At 56.1% G+C, this 18942-nt stretch overlaps 2 long non-coding RNA genes across 2 annotated transcripts; both read right to left on the bottom strand.

The window, feature by feature from the left end:
* Positions 1–382: 382 nt before the first annotated feature.
* LOC135412282 (uncharacterized) lies at positions 383–2909 on the bottom strand. Its single transcript, XR_010429550.1, has 8 exons — positions 2449–2909; positions 1512–2373; positions 1151–1213; positions 981–1042; positions 831–887; positions 690–733; positions 552–592; positions 383–460 (listed from the first exon to the last, which is right to left on the bottom strand). It is a non-coding gene; the product is annotated as an uncharacterized LOC135412282 (long non-coding RNA).
* Positions 2910–8272: 5363 nt separating this feature from the next.
* Positions 8273–9637, bottom strand: LOC135410667 (uncharacterized). The gene is made up of 3 exons (XR_010428827.1): positions 9553–9637; positions 9344–9468; positions 8273–8880 (listed from the first exon to the last, which is right to left on the bottom strand). It is a non-coding gene; the product is annotated as an uncharacterized LOC135410667 (long non-coding RNA).
* Between the last annotated feature and the right edge of the window lie 9305 nt (positions 9638–18942).

Below are 18942 nucleotides of genomic sequence, written 5' to 3'. Positions count from 1 at the left end.
TGACACAAAACACGCACGAGAGAAAGGACGTGACACACACCAGAACTGCTCTGCCCTGCACACGGGAATCCCATGATAAAAAGTAAGCCCTTCCTTTGATGCGTCCAAATAACCTATCACAGGATACCCCCTGCACCGGACTCATTTCAAAAATCCCTCCAGGCGAGGCACAGACTTGCACCCACTCCCAACCCCTCTCTGGGTCTTTGCCTTGCACTTATCTTTCCGCGAGCAGGGGATGCCAATCAATCTTTGATGCAGAGGAGGAGCACCTGGGCTGCCTCAGAGGTTCCTGCCATCGTCAGACCACTCGGAGTCAACTGCGAGAAAGAAAACCAGACACCAGATCTGAGTAGTGTGGCACGTGGCCCCAGCCACCATGATGCCTCTACTCACTGTCACCGAGGCAGGTCCTCGTGTCACTGACTCTGACTAGACTTGGACAATGTGCTGTCATCTCCTATGATACATGAGCGGGAGAGAGACAAAATTAGAGGGCATCTCTAAAGCTGCAGGGGATTCCTGCTCCTCCTGCTGCCTCCCCGACTCACCTCCAATGCTCATCGGCTCCCAAAGGTTAGCTGGATGGCACCTGCAATCCAAAAAGCTCAGTTCTTCATTGCTGATCTTTTCAATACTCGGAGATTACCTACAAGGACAGCTCCAGAGGACCAAACTGTGTCCGTCACCTCACTGTGAGTTGGCTTCGGCCATCTGAGGCTGCCTACATCTCCTGCAAAAAAACCCAGAGGCAAGTGTGAGTACTTAGATACTGCCCGAGAGTTTGTTGCTCCCATGGCAGTTTCTGTCTGACACCCCTTGACCGTGACCTCTTACAGGCAGGGTCCCTGTCACGTTGGACTGCACGTTAGAAGTCTGTGCACTGCCTGTAAAACAAAAAAACAAGTATGTACAAAGATTCACCACAAGTACACCGCCTGCAAAAGAGCAGCTAGTTTTGTCCTGCAGTCACTGCTCACCTTGCTCACCGGGCTCACCTTCCCTCTGGTGCCTGTCCTCTGCTGGGCTGAGGGCTCTGCATCTTAAAAAAACCCAAAAAACCAAAACTAAACCACCAAACCATCCAAATGATCAAGTAAACCTAGGGCCAAAAGTCATGTCTTGGCTCTGACCTCACATGACAACCCACCTTCTGACTGTGCTCCTCCAGCCTCCTCTGTTCATCTCTGCTTTACATCCAGCCTCTCTGATGCTGCAAAGAAATGAGTTAGCAAAGTCAGCCATATAGACAGGGCTACATTAACTGCTGTGCAATTCTAATTTCTCCTTAGACAAGCCCTCTGGGATCCAAAGACAGCCTGCACAAACACACACTGACCTAACTTTAAGGGTCCTGCCGTACCGCTCCCATTGGCCCCGGACAAGCCTGCTCTTGTGACTGCACACACGCTGCAGGCAGGGGCTGCCTCCAGGAGGACCGGAGAACTGCTGCCCTGAGTGGCTGAGCCTATCACAGGGTAAATGGAAAGTCTCCTTTCTACTCCACCTACCCCCAAGTCTACACTGCAGGGCAGAGCAGTTCCAGGCCCAACACAAACTCCAAGGACACATTTCCAGACAAGTGCTGTGGTGCAACCAGGAGAGAGAACTCTGAGAAAGGAACGACGCCAAAATGGATGTGCTACCGCACGAGAAGACGGAGGATACGGCGAGACTGAATGGAGGAGGCTCTGAGGAGCCTGAAAAGACACTCTAACAGAATGGCCTGGGACAAGAACTGCCTACAAAATTGCTAAGATGGATGGGAGACAAGGCTATGTTCAGAATCTTCTTAGATTCTCACAAGTCCTAGGTGGGATGACAAGGGATGACTGCACGGCACAGCCACCGATACAACCTGTAAGGAGGCTGTAAAAGACACCTAACCTGACACTTCTCAGATGTGATTCCGATGCATGTCCAAGCTAGTGAGCCAAAGAACGGATGGTATGGGCACTGGGCTGGGCAGTGCAGAGGTTCAAGACTCTAGGAATGATGCTTTGACATCTCAGATAAGACCTTTGAGGGCAGGAAGCAAAGACACAGTGACTGTAAAGTGTAAGACACGAAACACAGACCGGACAAAGGACATGACACAGACCTGAACGGCTCTGCCCTGCACATCCTACTCCATGATGAAAAGTAAACTGCTCCTCCTATGTGTGCCAAGGGCCTCTTAGGGCAGATCCTTTCCCCTCTGCTCAATTGAAAATCCCTCCCTCCTAACCATAAAACTGGACCCAGCTCTCATCCCCTCTCCAGGTGGAAGTCCTCCACTTATCTTTCCCACAGCTGGGGATGTGAATCCATCTTCGATGTGAAGGAAGGACGCACGGCTGGCTCAGAGGGTCCTGTGATCCCTGACTCGGTCGGCTACGAGAAAGAAAACAGAAACTGACCCAAGAGTTGGGCAGCACGTGGGAGATAACCCTGCAATTGGCTACTCACCCTCCCCTGAGCTGAGAGGTTCTCGGGCCACTGGCTCCGACCCCAGTCGGAGGCTGCTGCCATCACCGTGTGCCGTACCTGGGGGAGTGAGAAAAAAAGTTATGGGTGTTTCTGAAAGTAAGGGAGACCCCAGCACCTCCTCCCTACCTCCCCAGCTCAACCTCAATGCTCCTCCTTGGCCAAAGGCAGGCTGGATGGCACCTGCAACTGGGAAAGGTCGAGCCTTAATTGATGACCCTCGTAGTACTAGGAGATTACTCACAAGGACAGATGAAGACCATCAAACCTAATTGGCAGGTGGCTCCAGCCCTCTGAGGCTGCACACATTCTCCGCAAAGTAAAAAAGCCAAAGGCAAAGGTACAGACTGAGGTACTGCCTGAAAGGATGGCTTTCCTGTGGGAGCTCCTACCTACCTCTCCTCCACAGTGACCTCTTACCAGCAGGGGCCCTGAAGCACTGGACTGTCACAAGGTGGCAGAACCCCTGGAAAACACAAGAAACAAAGCATGCACACAGATTCACCACAACACCTGTAAAAGACCATCTAGTTCTGTCCTGGAATCAATGCTCACCTTGCTCACTGGTACTCACCTGGATCACCTCCCCTCCGGTGCCTAGAGCCTCCTGGGCCCAGGGCTCTGCAGCTGAAAACAAAGAAAAAACAAACCCAAACAACAAAATCCATAACACACAAGTAAACGTGGAGCTAAAAGCCACATCTTTGTGCTGATGTCAGGTGATGACCCACCTTCTTGCTCTGCTCCTCTGGCCTCTGTTCTGTTCAACTCTGCTTTACACCCTGCCCCTCTGACATGGTAAAGAAACTCTAACCAAAGTCACCCAGATAGATGGGGAGAGCTCAAAGAGTCTCCCTTCTCTTTAGGCAAACCACTCAGGGTCACTGCCTGCAGCCAAAGACTGCAGCTGTAATCGCACAGAATACCTGGGTGAATGAGAAGAAAACTTAAGTAGCACATCTGAAAAGTCAGTGGGTGCCTTCACAGGCATTTAGGTGGCTCCTGGACACTGCTTTCCACCCATACTACCTTCAAAACACCCCTGGCAATTCCTAAGCTGGCACCCCAGCCCTCTCTCCATCTGTGGGCTATAACCCCCCACTGACTACTTGCAAACCTGGGTGTCTGTAGCCATCTTCAACACAGAGCAGCTTCACCTGAGGACTGGATAACACTGGTGAAAAAATGCCAAACTGCAGTTGATCAGGAAATCCCAAAATATGCAAGGCTCCTAAGGAAAAGAAAAACAGATAACCAATTATAAAAGCAGCTTACCAACACCAAGTTATTAAATTTAAAAACCCTGCATGTGAGTGTAATCCTCTTCATTGCCATATACAGCTCTGCTTCTTTGGATACCAAAGCTGATGCTTTAATAAAGCAGGAATAGCTTGAGAAGTCCCATTAAATGAAAGAAAGGGAGAGCTCTTATCCCATTGAAGCCTGCCTGCTGAATGACTTCCCTGACCAAAGGCTGGGGTTAATATACCCCTGGCCGTGCCCACCTCCCTTCCCTTGAGGCCCCGGGGGAAAGAGAGCAGCCCAATCCAAGACGGTATAAAGGCTCTGGGAGCAGCAGCACCTGGTTTGCATCTCTGACTTAAAATCAGGTTAGGTAAAAGAGCCTGACAGAGAAAAGGACTCCTAACGTGAGCAGGTATTATAGTTGGTATTGGATTTAGGGTTGGTATTGGATTCGGGCAGGGGCTGGAGCGGAGGGGCTGGAGCGGAATGGCGGGAGTTGGGGCGGCGGCGGCTGCGGCGCCGGGAAGGGGAGCGGGGCGGCGGGGGCTGCGGCGCCGGGAAGGGGAGCGGGGCGGCGCGGGCTGCGGCGCCGGGAAGGGGAGCGGGGCGGCGGCGGCGGCGGCTGCGGCGCCGGGAAGGGGAGCGGGGCGGCGGCGGCGGCGGCTGCGGCGCCGGGAAGGGGAGCGGGGCGGCGGCGGCGGCGGCTGCGGCGCCGGGAAGGGGAGCGGGGCGGCGGCGGCGGCGGCTGCGGCGCCGGGAAGGGGAGCGGGGCGGCGGGCGCTGCGGCGCCGGGAAGGGGAGCGGGGCGGCGGGGGCTGGGGCAGCGCGGCGTGGCCGCATCCTACCTGCGGGACAAGGGTGAGCCTGGCGGTACCGGAACGAGGCGCGGAGGGGGCCGCAAGGAGCCCCGGGGCTGCCGGACCCTCCCGCGGTGCTGGGCTGAGCTCCCGGGGTGCTTCGCGATGGGGGATGTGGAGTGAGGTAATAACGAGAATCAGGAAATGCTTCCACGGACCCGCGCCCGGTTCGGTGGCTGTGCCGAGGTTTGAACCGGGAAAGAGCCGCTGTCCTGCGGTGAGGACCGGGGAAAAGGCCTTAAAATGAGAGTGGAGAGCTCTGAACAGAGGAAATAAAACTCACTGGGTTTAGGAGCTAAAATATCAGGGGAAATTACTGTCTGGTTACGGCAGTAAGCTTCCCACAGCAGTTTCAGGTGCCTGCCTTTGGAGACAAGCCCCAAAGCAGAAACTCCTCTCGACTGCTCCTGAGAGAGGCAATTAGAACTTTAGGTGCTCAGGAAAGCGATTTCCTCTCCTAAGTCCTGGTTCACCTGCCCGAGCACCTACAGTGTTTATATTCCACCTCACTCTCTGCTTTGCACGTTTGTATCAATAAAAGAAACTTCCAAGGTCTTCCTCCAGTCTGAGCTGCATCTTCTCTGCACCCCCACACTCTCCCACCTGTTCACGTGCGCTGCTCCCCTCTCCTGCGCTGCTTCCTGGAACAGGGCTCATCCCTCGGCACCTTCCTCGAGCGATAATCCGGGTACATCAGGTGCTTCCCCCAGCCCCTGCAAGATACTCTCACCATCACTGCTTGAGAGATTCCCTGGGATCGACTGCTCCCCTGCAGAAGCTCCCTATAAAAAGTGCCCCACCGAGCACGGCCCGCCCCTTGTCACCCTCACTGGCCACACCTGGGGCTGTCCCGCCTCTTTGTCAGCCTAACTGCCCACACCTGGGGCTGTCCCGCCTCTTTGTCAGCCTCACTGCCCACACCTGGGGCTGTCCCGCATGGGAGGGGAGAGAAGGACGGGTGGAGCCACAGGCGGGCGCGCGGGGAGAGGAGGCGGGGCGAGGCGGGGCGAGCCGGGGGGCGGGGTCGGCGCGAGCAGGAGGGAGGGGCAGGTGCCCGCTCCGCTTCGCTGTGAGCTCTGGGGTTCTTTTGGGCTGGTTTTGGGGGACTGCGCACACCCTCTCCTGATCACAGCCCCGCCCCAGCTCGCTGCACCCAGCTGCACTCCCTGTACCCCTTGCTCAGCTTCGCAGGGATTTGTGCCTTCTCTGAAGGTGGCAAATGTCTACAAAGCGAGTCGGGAAGCCAGAGAGCTGCAGCCCCCGGGCCCCGCCGTCACCCGGCACGTCCTGCCCCGCAGCACCGCTCCCGCTGCCGCCCTCGAACACAAGGAACAAATCCCCGTGCCCCCAGCACAGGCCGGTCCCTTCCCGGCAGCCTCGGCAGCGCCGGGAGCGGCCGCAGCCCCCAACGCCGGGCGGGGCGCGCCGGGAGGGGCCGCGCGGGGCGGGGGCGGGTCCCGCGGCTGCGACCCCGCGGGGAAGGGACCCCCGGGCCGGCCCCGTCCGGCACCGCCGCTGGCCCTGCTCGGCCACCGCCCCTCGCCCACAGTTTTAACATTAGAGAGCCAAGTTTAATCCAGAGCCTGCAAGCTCCCACGTGCAGGGGATTTCCATAGACTTGTTATTTTTCTCTTTTTAATGACCACGTTGCTAAAGTCAGGGAAATACAATCAACATTCCCTAAACACCATCACTTCTACATCCATTTGTGATCAGGGGCCGAAGGGCAGCAGCCTCCCAGATCCCTCCCGGGGGGTTCCTGGGGTACCTTTCCCGTTGCCAGCGGGGTCCCCCAGGGTGCTGATCATGATCTCGGACGGATCCCCCCCCCCGCGGAGCGGGGACGGAGCGGGAGCGGGTACGGGAGCGGAGCGGAACGGGGCGGGAGGGCGGCGCGGCGTGGACGCCTGGGGTCCACGCGCGCCACGGCCACGAGACGGGGGCTGCCGCCCCGGTGCCTGCCGCCGCCCACGAACCTGCCGCCCGCGCCTGTCCCCACAGCGGGAAGCGGCGCGGCGAGACGGCGCTGCGGGCGCGGGGAGGGGGTCCGGGTGGCGGCGGAGGTCAGGCAACAGGATAGACGCCTCTCTGAGGCGAGGGGGCCTCTCGCCGCCATCTTTAGTGTGGCCTCGGCTAAGTTCCGGTCCTGGCGGCGCCATCTTGAGTGTGGCGTCGAGGCGAACTTTCGTACCGGGGCCGCCATCTTTAGTGTGGTCGTTCCGGTCCTGGCGGCGCCATCTTTACTGTGGGCTTGGCGGACTTCCGCGCCTGGGCCTTGGAGGACTTCCGGTCGCTCTCTACTTCCGGTGACCGAGTTTACCCAAATTAGCGTCCCTCCTTGCTAATTTCTGCGCCTTCACCCCCAAAAATCTTCATGTTATCCCCCCGCCCTACACCCCGGGAGAGACGGGAGACCGCCAGTCCCGCCCTGCCGCCGGAACCGGCCCTTAACTCAAGCAGGGAGCGCTGCACCGGCACGAGAGCCACTGCGCATGCGTCGCCGGTCCCGCTCCTGCCTGCCCTTACTTACCACGTGATCGCCGGCGTCTTGCCAACGACTGCGCATGCGCCGGCGTCGCCGCCTTGGCTTCCCTCCCACCCCGCCGCCCGACCGCCCGGCTTCGCTTTCTTACTGCGGCTCCCCCTCCACTTTTTCGGCTCCCTGGGGTTCCCTCACCCACAGTTTGGGGTCCCCTTCTCGCATTTTAGGGGTGATGACCCCGCAATTTACGGTTCGGGAGGGGAAGAGAGGAAACGGGGTGCCCAAGAAGGTTGTTGTTTTTTTTTTTTTCTCTTTTATTTCCTTTTCATTTTATTTCCTTTTTAGTTTTTTTGCTTTTATTTTTTTTAATTTTCTTTTGTATTTTATATTTCATTTTTTATTTTTTATTTCGTTGATTTTTTATTCTCCTTATTTTTCATTTGCTCTCCCAGTGCTCCCCAGTAACACCCAGTGCTCCCCAACAACCCTCAGTAATACCCAGTGCTCCTCAACAACCCCCAGTAACACCCAGTGCTCCCCAGTAAACACCCAGTGCTCCTCAACAACCCTCAGTAACACCCAGTGTTCCACAGTGCACCCCAGTAACACCCAGTGCTCCCCAACAACCCCCAGTAACACCCAGTGCTCCCCAAAAATTGACCCAAAGCCGACCCAAATCACCCCAAAAGCTGACCCAAAACTGACCCCAAAAACTGACCCAAATCATCCCAAAACCTGACCCAAAACTGACCCCAATCATCCCAAAAGCTGACCCAAAACTGACCCAAATCACCCCAAAAATTGACCCAAAACTGACCCCAAAAACTGACCCAAAACATCCCAAAAACTGACCCAAAACTCTGCATTTATTTGGCATCATTTCCTCTCAAAAACAACATCTCTAATTTAGTTGATTGCTAAAGCCATCATTAAAATCATCCCAGGAATCAAAAGGGACTGGAAAACACACAGAAATCATTCCTACACCCACCAAATCTTTAGGAATTGGAACCCGATTCCCTCATCTCTCTCCTTGTTCTTCTTGCCTGGAAAACCTGATGATCCCCGCTGGCTATTTTTAGGCTGCTTTTCTTCCACAGCTCCTTTCCTCCCGGCTGAAACCTCCTGGCACATTCAGGGCTTATCAGGATATATTTGCTGCTTTCTGAACAGGAGCACACAAAACGCATTGAAGCCAAAGAAAAAATGACAAACTAGAAAAAAAAAAAAAAGAGCCAAAAGAAATGCTCTGCCTGCCTTGGTACGCTCTCTGCTTGATCATTCCAAAGGAGATTCTCCACGGATCAGAAGCAATTACCAATCATTTTTCCTCTGTAACAGTTAATGAAGGACTTGGGTTTCTGTTGAGGGGTTGGACATGTCCAGTGAGGGTTCAGGGTCTGGTGGGTTGTTTATGGCAGATCCTGACCGGCCCAGGCCAAACCCAACCACCCCCATTGCTGCTCCATCCCACATGGAGAATATTGATACTGTATAGAAATACTCCCCTTCCCTGCTACTCCATCCTTCCTTACACATCCGTGGAGCAGGTTTTCTCCACCCTTTGTTCCCAGCAACAGCTCCCCAGCCCGAATCCCAGCTCCCACAGACACAAACTAAACACACCTAAGGCAATGGTTCCATCAGCACCTGGAATTCCAAGCTCCCCGTTCCCTGGAATGCTCATCCCAACACTCACAGCAATCTCACCTCAGCCCACAGGCTCTCTGTCCTCAGAGGCAAACACAGCCTGCTCTGGCACTGCGTTTCCTCTCACTCCTGGTCTCCTGCAAACCCCCAGGGAAATCCAATCCCTCAGACCCTGCACCCCTGGACACGAGGGGAACTAGAGTTTGACCTGGATCCCAGCACCCTGGACAAGTGTGTTCCCAGGAGCACAGGCCTGTGGCTCCATCCAGCCCATCCATCCCTCCTTTTCCCCCAGGGAGTCCCAAACCCTCCCCCAGCTCCCCTGCGTCTGTCCCCTGGCCCAGCCCAGCTCCAGGTTCTCCCCCAGCGCTGTGTCAGCTCCAGCCCTGGCAGAGCTGCAAAGCTCGGCCCCCCGGGCTCCTGAACCCCCAAACCAAGGCTCAGGCTCACCAACAGGGACCAAACTGCCCCACTCAGCACAGCCCAACCCCACAGCTCAGGGATCCCACGCTCACCCAGCCCTTTGCCCCTTCCTCTCCACCCTTCCCAGCACACAAGGACCAGCCTGCAGTGGAAACAGAGCCAGTGCCCAGGGAGCAAATGCCAACAGCCAGGAGGAGAGAAACGTGTCCCTCTGACTCACCCCACCCCACGGGCAGCACCAGGAGCCCCCAGCGCCGGTCGGTGGGGCTAGAGCCTGTTGCCTTTGGCTGCTCACACCCCAACACATTTGGCATTGCTGGACCCAAGTCAATGATTTTCCCTGTCCTGAAAGAGAGAAGAACAAGAAAATTAAGTGCACTGGGGAAGTCAAAGGCTCTTGGCTTTCACCCTTCTCTTCTGATTACTCACTACAGGCGTTTCTTCCCTAAAACCTGCTCTTACCCCCACCCCCACCACCCCTCCCCCGGCCGGTCCCCGCCCCTGCCCTGCCCGGCGGCCCCGAGCGCTCCAGGCCTGGCCCGGCCAACGCCTCGCTCTGCGCAGGCGCCGCTTCCCAGCCCGCCCCGACCGCCGGGCGCCGCCTCGCAGTCGCCGCCTGGCGGACACGGCCGGGAACGGCACTGCAGCCGCGCCCCCCCCTTGCGAGACCCGCGGCGCCTTTCGCGAGGACGGGCCTTTCTTCCCTAAAACCTGCCCTTCCCTAGGAAAAGCTGAGCAATTCACAGAGTTGCTGTTTTTATCCCGGCTTCCCAAAGGACTTCTCTCTCCCGGCGGCAGCAGCAGCAGCAACGCTCCCCGGGAAGCCCCGACCGAGGTTGGGAATTGACGCACAACAAGCCAAGAGCATGAACTCGGCCCCAAAACACTCCACAAGAAACCAATTTAGAGTCACCTTTGTCTCATCTCCCCGCACAGGCACAGGCTTTGGGATTCCAAGGCAAAGCCCGAGAGGCCCAGAGAGCAGCAGCCCCTCAGCCCCAGCACGGCCTCCCCCGGGCTCCCCCGGCCGGGAACCGGCCCAGCCAGCCCCTGCTGTGCAGCACAGCAGGCGGGGGGATGACTTTTGGGACCCCTCCCTGGCCGCTGCAGAGCAATGCAGGCATCGGGGCCAAGTCCTGCCCAGCCCCCGGGCACTGCAGACAGTTCAGCCCCAGCAGCAGCAGCAGCAGTAGCAGCAGCAGCAGCAGCAGCAGCAGCAGCAGCAGCAGCAGGCTGTTCTGCCTCTTGCTCCTCTCTCATTGGGAACCGAACGGTGAGGAACAAGCCCCGAGCACAATCAGCACCGAGCAGCAAGGCCTGGGCTTGCCAGAGGCTTGGGCCTTCCTAGTTCTGGCTCTGGGCTTCCTTTGCTTTCTTCTGCTGCAATTCTCCTGCCCCAGGAAGTGTTAAAAGACAGACTGCCCGGTGAGCCATGCCCTGAAACAGCAATCAGTTCCAAGGCCAGAAAATCTCAGGGTCACACTTAGAAACCCTGCCGCGAGGCCCCCGGAGAAGCCAAGGGGAGCTGGGATTCCCTGGAGTCCCAGGGAACCGAGGGGAAGGTGGGAAAGGGGCAGAGAGCAAACCCCCCCAGCTGCTTCTCCCTGCAGCCCCCAGTGCAGGTGCAGCGAACACATGCCAGTGTAGAGTTTTTAGGAGTGCTTTAAAATAAACTAAAAAACAATCAGTTCAACGAAAAATGCTTCTGCAGTCCGCGCTGTCTAACAACTCAAACTGCTCACCAAGAAAATTACCTAATTTAGAACAACTGAATTGCAGAACCTCAGAGCAGCTGAGGGATTTCATGCCCCCTGTGCCTCTTGTATCATGGAAAAGGACTGGGATGCACTGGGAAAGACTGGGGGCAATGGGGAGGGATGGGGATGGGACTGGGGACACTGGAGAGGGACTGGGGGATTTGGGCTGGGAGTGGGGACACTAGGGTGGGACTGAGATTTTCGGGGGGGGGGACTGGGAGCAGTGGGATGGGACTGGGGGTCATTGGGGAGGGACTGGGGACCGTGGGACTGGGGGCACTGGGATAGGAGTGAGATGCACTGGGGAGGGACTAGGCCAGGACTGAGGGCACTGGAGAGGCCCTGGGGGCACTTGGGGGAACTGGGCTGGGACTGGGATTCTCTGGGGAGGGACTGAAGGCCCTGGGATAGGACTGAGAGGCACTGGGGAGGCACTAGGACACACTGGGGCACTACTGGGATGGGACTGAGGTCAGTGGGGAGGGAACTGGGATAGGACTGAGCCAGTAGGGAAGGACAGGGGTGCACTGTGGAGGGACTGTAATACAGCAGGGAAGCACTGGGATAGACTGGGATCACTGGTGAGGGAATTGGGATGGGACTGGGGGCAGTGGGAAAGGACTGGGATGGGACTGGGCAAACTGGGGAAGGACTGGGTTGCACTGCAGGAGGACACTTGGGAAGGAATGGGTGCGCTGGCTTGCACTGAGAGAAGTGGGAAGGGACTGGGATGAGAGTGGGGGCACTGGGGTGGGACTGGGAGCACTGGTGGCACTGGGCTCGGACTGGGGGAACTGGGGAGGGAGCAGGGAGGGACTGCGAAGTGACTGGGATGGGAATGGGATGCACAGGGAAAAGGAGCACAACGCACTGGTGTAGCAGTACGTTTGGATACATGTCCGGAATAAAGACAAGTGCTAAAAAATACTCAAGCACACAAAATATCTTTTATTACAGTGAGAATAATAATAATAGTAATAAACTTAGCAAGAGGAATTAAAAACTAAAAAGGATACAAACTAACTACCTTATCGGGTGGCATTAAGACAAATACTACGAACAGCATTTAATACAGTATTAACTAGTGAAAAGGGATACCAAAAAAAAAAAGGATCTTAACACAATATTATGGATAACACGATATTGGTTAGTCAAAGGGGAAACTAAAGGAAAAATACTATAAACATAAAAGGGGAATTAAAGGAACACTAAAAGGATAGCAAAAGTTTGTTCTCTCAGTTGCTTCCTATCAAAAACTGTGCTTACCCACACAGACAGGCCAGGGCTGTCAGGATCTGGAGCAGCTGGTCGGTACTAGGGATGGACTGGGGTGCAGTGGGAGCAATTGGGAAGGAGTGGAGGCACTGGGGAAGGAACAGGGAGGGGACTGGCTGCACTGGGATGGGGTTTGGGGCACTTGGGAGAAACTGGGAGGGACTCAGGAGGGACTGGGGACAGTGGGAAGGGACTGGAAAGGTGAAATTGAAACAGACTCACCTGAGTCACGGTCTAAGAAGACCTGCTACAGCTCCTGACTCCAAACAACAGCCAAGGGGCCTCAGTCCAAGCCCTGGCCCCTCCTCCCCCTCATTGTTCACACCTGAGCCTTCCCCATAGAACAGCTGACTCTACCCAGTACTCCCACTTCTACTCAGAACCAACAGTCCCTGACCAAAGTATCCAGTCCATATTCAAGCCCCCAGCTCCACCCCAGCCCCTCAGTGATTTCAGCTCGAGACCCACAAGCTTTATTGCACTGCCAGCTCTGCTCTCTCAGCAGTAGCTCTGCATCTTGCCAGCGCCGCCACGGGAAGCTGCTCCAGGTTCTCGCTGCAGGATCTTCAGCTTGGCTCCAGCTCTGCCACTTTCCAGCTCCACCCTCACACTCCCAGTCCCCCAGGTGCTCCTCCAGCCCCAAAATTCCTATCCCAATTCCAAAGACACAAGCCCAGCCCTAGACTGATTTCAGCTCTCCCACCCAATCCACGTTCCCACCCATCAATCCCTATATCAGACACAGCCATTGCAGCGACGGTGCCACAGGCCCCATCTGACAGTGATTGCTCTGATTCCTGCCCCAAGTGTTACAGTCCCAAGCCCAGAACCCATGCCTATCCCAGCCCCTCAGTGATTTCAGCTCAAGACCCACAAGCTTTATTGCACTGCCAGCTCTGCTCTCTCAGCAGTAGCTCTGCATCTTGCCAGCGCCGCCTCGGGAAACTGCTCCAGGTTCTCACTGCAGGATCTTCAGCTTGGCTCCAGCTCTGCCACTTTCCAGCTCCACCCTCACACTCCCAGTCTCAGTCCCCCAGGTGCTCCTCCAGCCCCACAAACCCGATCCCAATTCCAAAATCACAAGTCCACCCCTGTACTTATTTAAACTCTACCCACCCAATCCACGTTCCCGCCCATTAATCCCTATTCCACAGCCACTCAGGGATTTCAGCAACGCTGCCACAGGCCCTATCTGAGCTCCAGACACCCTCCCAGCTCCACAGATGCAATCCTACCACTATGCTGATTTCAGCCCCAGCCTCTCAGTCCACATTCCCAATTATAATCCCAATTCCACAGACACACAGCCAGTGCAGCGACGGTGCCACAGGCCCTATCTCCGCCCCACACTGATTCCTGCTCCAAGTGTTACAGTCCCAAGCCCAAACCCTGTCCCTACCCCAGCCCCTCAGTGATTTCAGCTCCAGACCCACAAGCTTTATTGCACTGCCAGCTCTGCTCTCTCAGCAGTAGCTCTGCATCTTGCCAGCGCCGCCTCGGGAAACTGCTCCAGGTTCTCACTGCAGGATCTTCAGCTTGGCTCCAGCTCTGCCACTTTCCAGCTCCACCCTCACACTCCCAGTCTCAGTCCCCCAGGTGCTCCTCCAGCCCCACAAACCCGATCCCAATTCCAAAATCACAAGTCCACCCCTGTACTTATTTAAACTCTACCCACCCAATCCACGTTCCCGCCCATTAATCCCTATTCCACAGCCACTCAGGGATTTCAGCAACGCTGCCACAGGCCCTATCTGAGCTCCAGACACCCTCCCAGCTCCACAGATGCAATCCTACCACTATGCTGATTTCAGCCCCAGCCTCTCAGTCCACATTCCCAATTATAATCCCAATTCCACAGACACACAGCCAGTGCAGCGACGGTGCCACAGGCCCTATCTCCGCCCCACACTGATTCCTGCTCCAAGTGTTACAGTCCCAAGCCCAAACCCTGTCCCTACCCCAGCCCCTCAGTGATTTCAGCTCCAGACCCACAAGCTTTATTGCACTGCCAGCTCTGCTCTCTCAGCAGTAGCTCTGCATCTTGCCAGCGCCGCCACGGGAAGCTGCTCCAGGTTCTCGCTGCAGGATCTTCAGCTTGGCTCCAGCTCTGACACTTTCCAGCTCCACCTTCACACTCCCAGTCCCAGTCCCCCAGGTGCTCCTCCAGCCCCACAAACCCGATCCCAATTCCAAAATCACAAGTCCACCCCTATACTTATTTAAACTCTACCCACCCAATGCACGTTCCCGCCCATTAATCCCTATTCCACAGCCACTCAGGGATTTCAGCAACGCTGCCACAGGCCCTATCTGAGCTCCAGACACGCTCCACAGATGCAATCCTACAACTATGCTGATTTCAGCCCCAGCCTCTCAGTCCACATTCCCAATTATAATCCCAATTCCACAGACACACAGCCAGTGCAGCGACGGTGCCACAGGCCCTATCTCCGCCCCACACTGATTCCTACCCAAGTGTTACAGTCCCAAGCCCAGAACCCATGCCCCACCCCAGCCCCTCAGTGATTTCAGCTCGAGACCCACAAGCTTTATTGCACTGCCAGCTCTGCTCTCTCAGCAGTAGCTCTGCATCTTGCCAGCGCTGCCTCGGGAAGCTGCTCCAGGTTCTCGCTGCAGGATCTTCAGCTTGGCTCCAGCTCTGACACTTTCCAGCTCCACCCTCACACTCCCAGTCCCAGACCCCAGGTGCTCCTCCAGCCCCAAAATTCCTATCCCAATTCCAAAGACACAAGCCCAGCCCTAGACTGATTTCACCTCTATCCGCCCAGTCCACATTCCCAATTTACAATCCCATTTCCAGCTGTATAGACATTTCAGTGACGGTGCCACAGGCCCTATCTCCACCCCACACTGATTCCTGCCCCAAGTGTTACAGTCCCAAGCCCAAACCCTGTCCCTACCCCAGCCCCTCAGTGATTTCAGCTCCAGACCCACAAGCTTTATTGCACTGCCAGCTCTGCTCTCTCAGCAGTAGCTCTGCATCTTGCCAGCGCCGCCACGGGAAGCTGCTCCAGGTTCTCGCTGCAGGATCTTCAGCTTGGCTCCAGCTCTGCCACTTTCCAGCTCCACCCTCACACTCCCAGTCCCAGACCCCAGGTGCTCCTCCACCCCCAAAATTCCTATCCCAATTCCAAAGACACAAGCCCAGCCCTAGACTGATTTCAGCTCTCCCACCCAATCCATGTTCCCACCCATCAATCCCTATAACAGACACACAGCCATTGCAGCGACGGTGCCACAGGCCCCATCTGACAGTGATTGCTCTGATTCCTGCCCCAAGTGTTACAGTCCCAAGCCCAGAACCCATGCCTATCCCAGCCCCTCAGTGATTTCAGCTCGAGACCCACAAGCTTTATTGCACTGCCAGCTCTGCTCTCTCAGCAGTAGCTCTGCATCTTGCCAGCGCCGCCTCGGGAAACTGCTCCAGGTTCTCGCTGCAGGATCTTCAGCTTGGCTCCAGCTCTGACACTTTCCAGCTCCACCCTCACACTCCCAGTCCCAGACCCCAGGTGCTCCTCCAGCCCCACAAACCCGATCCCAATTCCAAAATCACAAGTCCACCCCTATACTTATTTAAACTCTACCCACCCAATGCACGTTCCCGCCCATTAATCCCTATTCCACAGCCACTCAGGGATTTCAGCAACGCTGCCACAGGCCCTATCTCAGCTCCAGACACCCTCCCAGCTCCACAGATGCAATCCTACCACTATGCTGATTTCAGCCCCAGCCTCTCAGTCCACATTCCCAATTATAATCCCAATTCCACAGACACACAGCCAGTGCAGCGACGGTGCCACAGGCCCTATCTCCGCCCCACACTGATTCCTACCCAAGTGTTACAGTCCCAAGCCCAGAACCCATGCCTACCCCAGCCCCTCAGTGATTTCAGCTCGAGACCCACAAGCTTTATTGCACTGCCAGCTCTGCTCTCTCAGCAGTAGCTCTGCATCTTGCCAGCGCCGCCACGGGAAGCTGCTCCAGGTTCTCGCTGCAGGATCTTCAGCTTGGCTCCAGCTCTGCCACTTTCCGGCTCCACCCTCACACTCCCAGTCCCAGACCCCAGGTGCTCCTCCAGCCCCAAAATTCCTATCCCAATTCCAAAGACACAGGCCCAGCCCTAGACTGATTTCACCTCTATCCGGCCAGTCCACATTCCCAATTTACAATCCCATTTCCAGCTGCATAGAGATTTCAGCGACGGTGCCACAGGCCCTATCTCACACTGATTGCTCTGATTCCTGCCCCAAGTGTTACAGTCCCAAGCCCAGAACCCATCCCTACCCCAGCCCCTCAGTGATTTCAGCTCGAGACCCACAAGCTTTATTGCACTGCCAGCTCTGCTCTCTCAGCAGTAGCTCTGCATCTTGCCAGCGCCGCCACGGGAAGCTGCTCCAGGTTCTCGCTGCAGGATCTTCAGCTTGGCTCCAGCTCTGCCACTTTCCAGCTCCACCCTCACACTCCCAGTCCCCCAGGTGCTCCTCCACCCCCAAAATTTCTATCCCAATTCCAAAGACACAAGCCCAGCCCTAGACTGATTTCAGCTCTCCCACCCAATCCACGTTCCCACCCATCAATCCCTATATCAGACACAGCCATTGCAGCGCCGGTGCCACAGGTCCTATCTGACAGTGATTGCTCTGATTCCTGCCCCAAGCGTTACAGTCCCAAACCCAGAACACATCCCTACCCCAGTCCCTCAGTGATTTCAGCTCGAGACCCACAAGCTTTATTGCACTGCCAGCTCTGCTCTCTCAGCAGTAGCTCTGCATCTTGCCAGCGCCGCCACGGGAAACTGCTCCAGGTACTCGCTGCAGGATCTTCAGCTTGGCTCCAGCTCTGACACTTTCCAGCTCCACCCTCACACTCCCAGTCTCAGTCCCCCAGGTGCTCCTCCAGCCCCACAAACCCGATCCCAATTCCAAAATCACAAGTCCACCCCTATACTTATTTAAACTCTACCCACCCAATCCACGTTCCCGCCCATTAATCCCTATTCCACAGCCACTCAGGGATTTCAGCAACGCTGCCACAGGCCCTATCTGAGCTCCAGACACCCTCCCAGCTCCACAGATGCAATCCTACCACTATGCTGATTTCAGCCCCAGCCTCTCAGTCCACATTCCCAATTATAATCCCAATTCCACAGACACACAGCCAGTGCAGCGACGGTGCCACAGGCCCTATCTCCGCCCCACACTGATTCCTACCCAAGTGTTACAGTCCCAAGCCCAGAACCCATCCCTACCCCAGCCCCTCAGTGATTTCAGCTCGAGACCCACAAGCTTTATTGCACTGCCAGCTCTGCTCTCTCAGCAGTAGCTCTGCATCTTGCCAGCGCCGCCACGGGAAGCTGCTCCAGGTTCTCGCTGCAGGATCTTCAGCTTGGCTCCAGCTCTGCCACTTTCCGGCTCCACCCTCACACTCCCAGTCCCAGACCCCAGGTGCTCCTCCAGCCCCAAAATTCCTATCCCAATTCCAAAGACACAAGCCCAGCCCTAGACTGATTTCACCTCTATCCGCCCAGTCCACATTCCCAATTTACAATCCCATTTCAGCTGTATAGACATTTCAGCGACGGTGCCACAGGCCCTATCTCCACCCCACACTGATTTCTGCCCCAAGTGTTACAGTCCCAAGCCCAAACCCTGTCCCTACCCCAGCCCCTCGGTGATTTCAGCTCGAGACCCACAAGCTTTATTGCACTGCCAGCTCTGCTCTCTCAGCAGTAGCTCTGCATCTTGCCAGCGCCGTCACGGGAAGCTGCTCCAGGTCCTCACTGCAGGATCTTCAGCTTGGCTCCAGCTCTGCCACTTTCCAGCTCCACCCTCACACTCCCAATCCCAGTCCCTCAGGTGCTCCTCCAGCCCCACAAACCTGGTCCCAACTCCCAAGTCCATATCCCTGCCCTAGGCTGATTTCAGCTCTTCCCCTCCAGTCCATGTTCCCGCCCATCAATCCCTATTCCACAGACACACAGATTTTTCAGCGACGGTGCCAGTCCCTGTCTCAATCCTACTGTGATTTCTGCTGCACTGCCACAGTCCCTATCCCTGCTCCACAGTCCCTTTCCGAGCACCACTCTCCCTATCCCATACCCAGACCCACAACCTTTATTTCTCTGCCAGCTCTGCTGTCAGCTCCCCATAAAGCTGCTGCACATTCCAATCCTAGCATCTTTCTTTTGTTAAAGGTCTGAGTTTTCCACCCCAGCTCTCAAGCCCACATTCCAGGCCAGGCCTGACTATTTTTATCCCAGCTCCATCCCCGCAGTACTTATGCCAGGTCCATGCTCCCTAAGCCAGCCCCACTCTTGTTCTGCCCACAGTCCTACCATCTTTATGTCTCCACCAGCTCTGCTGCCTGAGCTCCAGGTTCTCCGCTTTCTGCTGCCTCTGCCTCAGCTTTCTGCTGCCTCTGCCTAAATCTGCTCCTGGGTATCTCTGCAGGCCCGGGCTGTTGACAAGGTCACAAATCAGTCTTTGTCGTTCACTTAAATATCTCTAGGAGCTGTCCCACCCATCCCAACTGGAACAGCAACAGAACAATAGAATAAACAATCAAGTAGTCAAAGATGAAAATAAAAGTAAAATAAAGTTATAATAGAATGAAACATCTTTTATTACTTTTCTTTGTAACAATACTTTCACTACCAGCCCCACTGAAAGGCTGCATCCTAGTCCTTCTGGTTTGGGGGAGCACCCCTGAGCATGGGCTGCTCCCCCACTGAGCACTGACCAAAGCTGGCCGGCACAGCTGCCCGGGA

The sequence above is a fragment of the Pseudopipra pipra genome, chromosome 3, assembly GCF_036250125.1.
Source record: "Pseudopipra pipra isolate bDixPip1 chromosome 3, bDixPip1.hap1, whole genome shotgun sequence".
Lineage (NCBI taxonomy): Eukaryota > Metazoa > Chordata > Aves > Passeriformes > Pipridae > Pseudopipra > Pseudopipra pipra.
The sequence above is the reverse complement of the archived record's forward strand: the minus strand, read 5'-3'. Positions and strand labels throughout refer to the sequence as shown.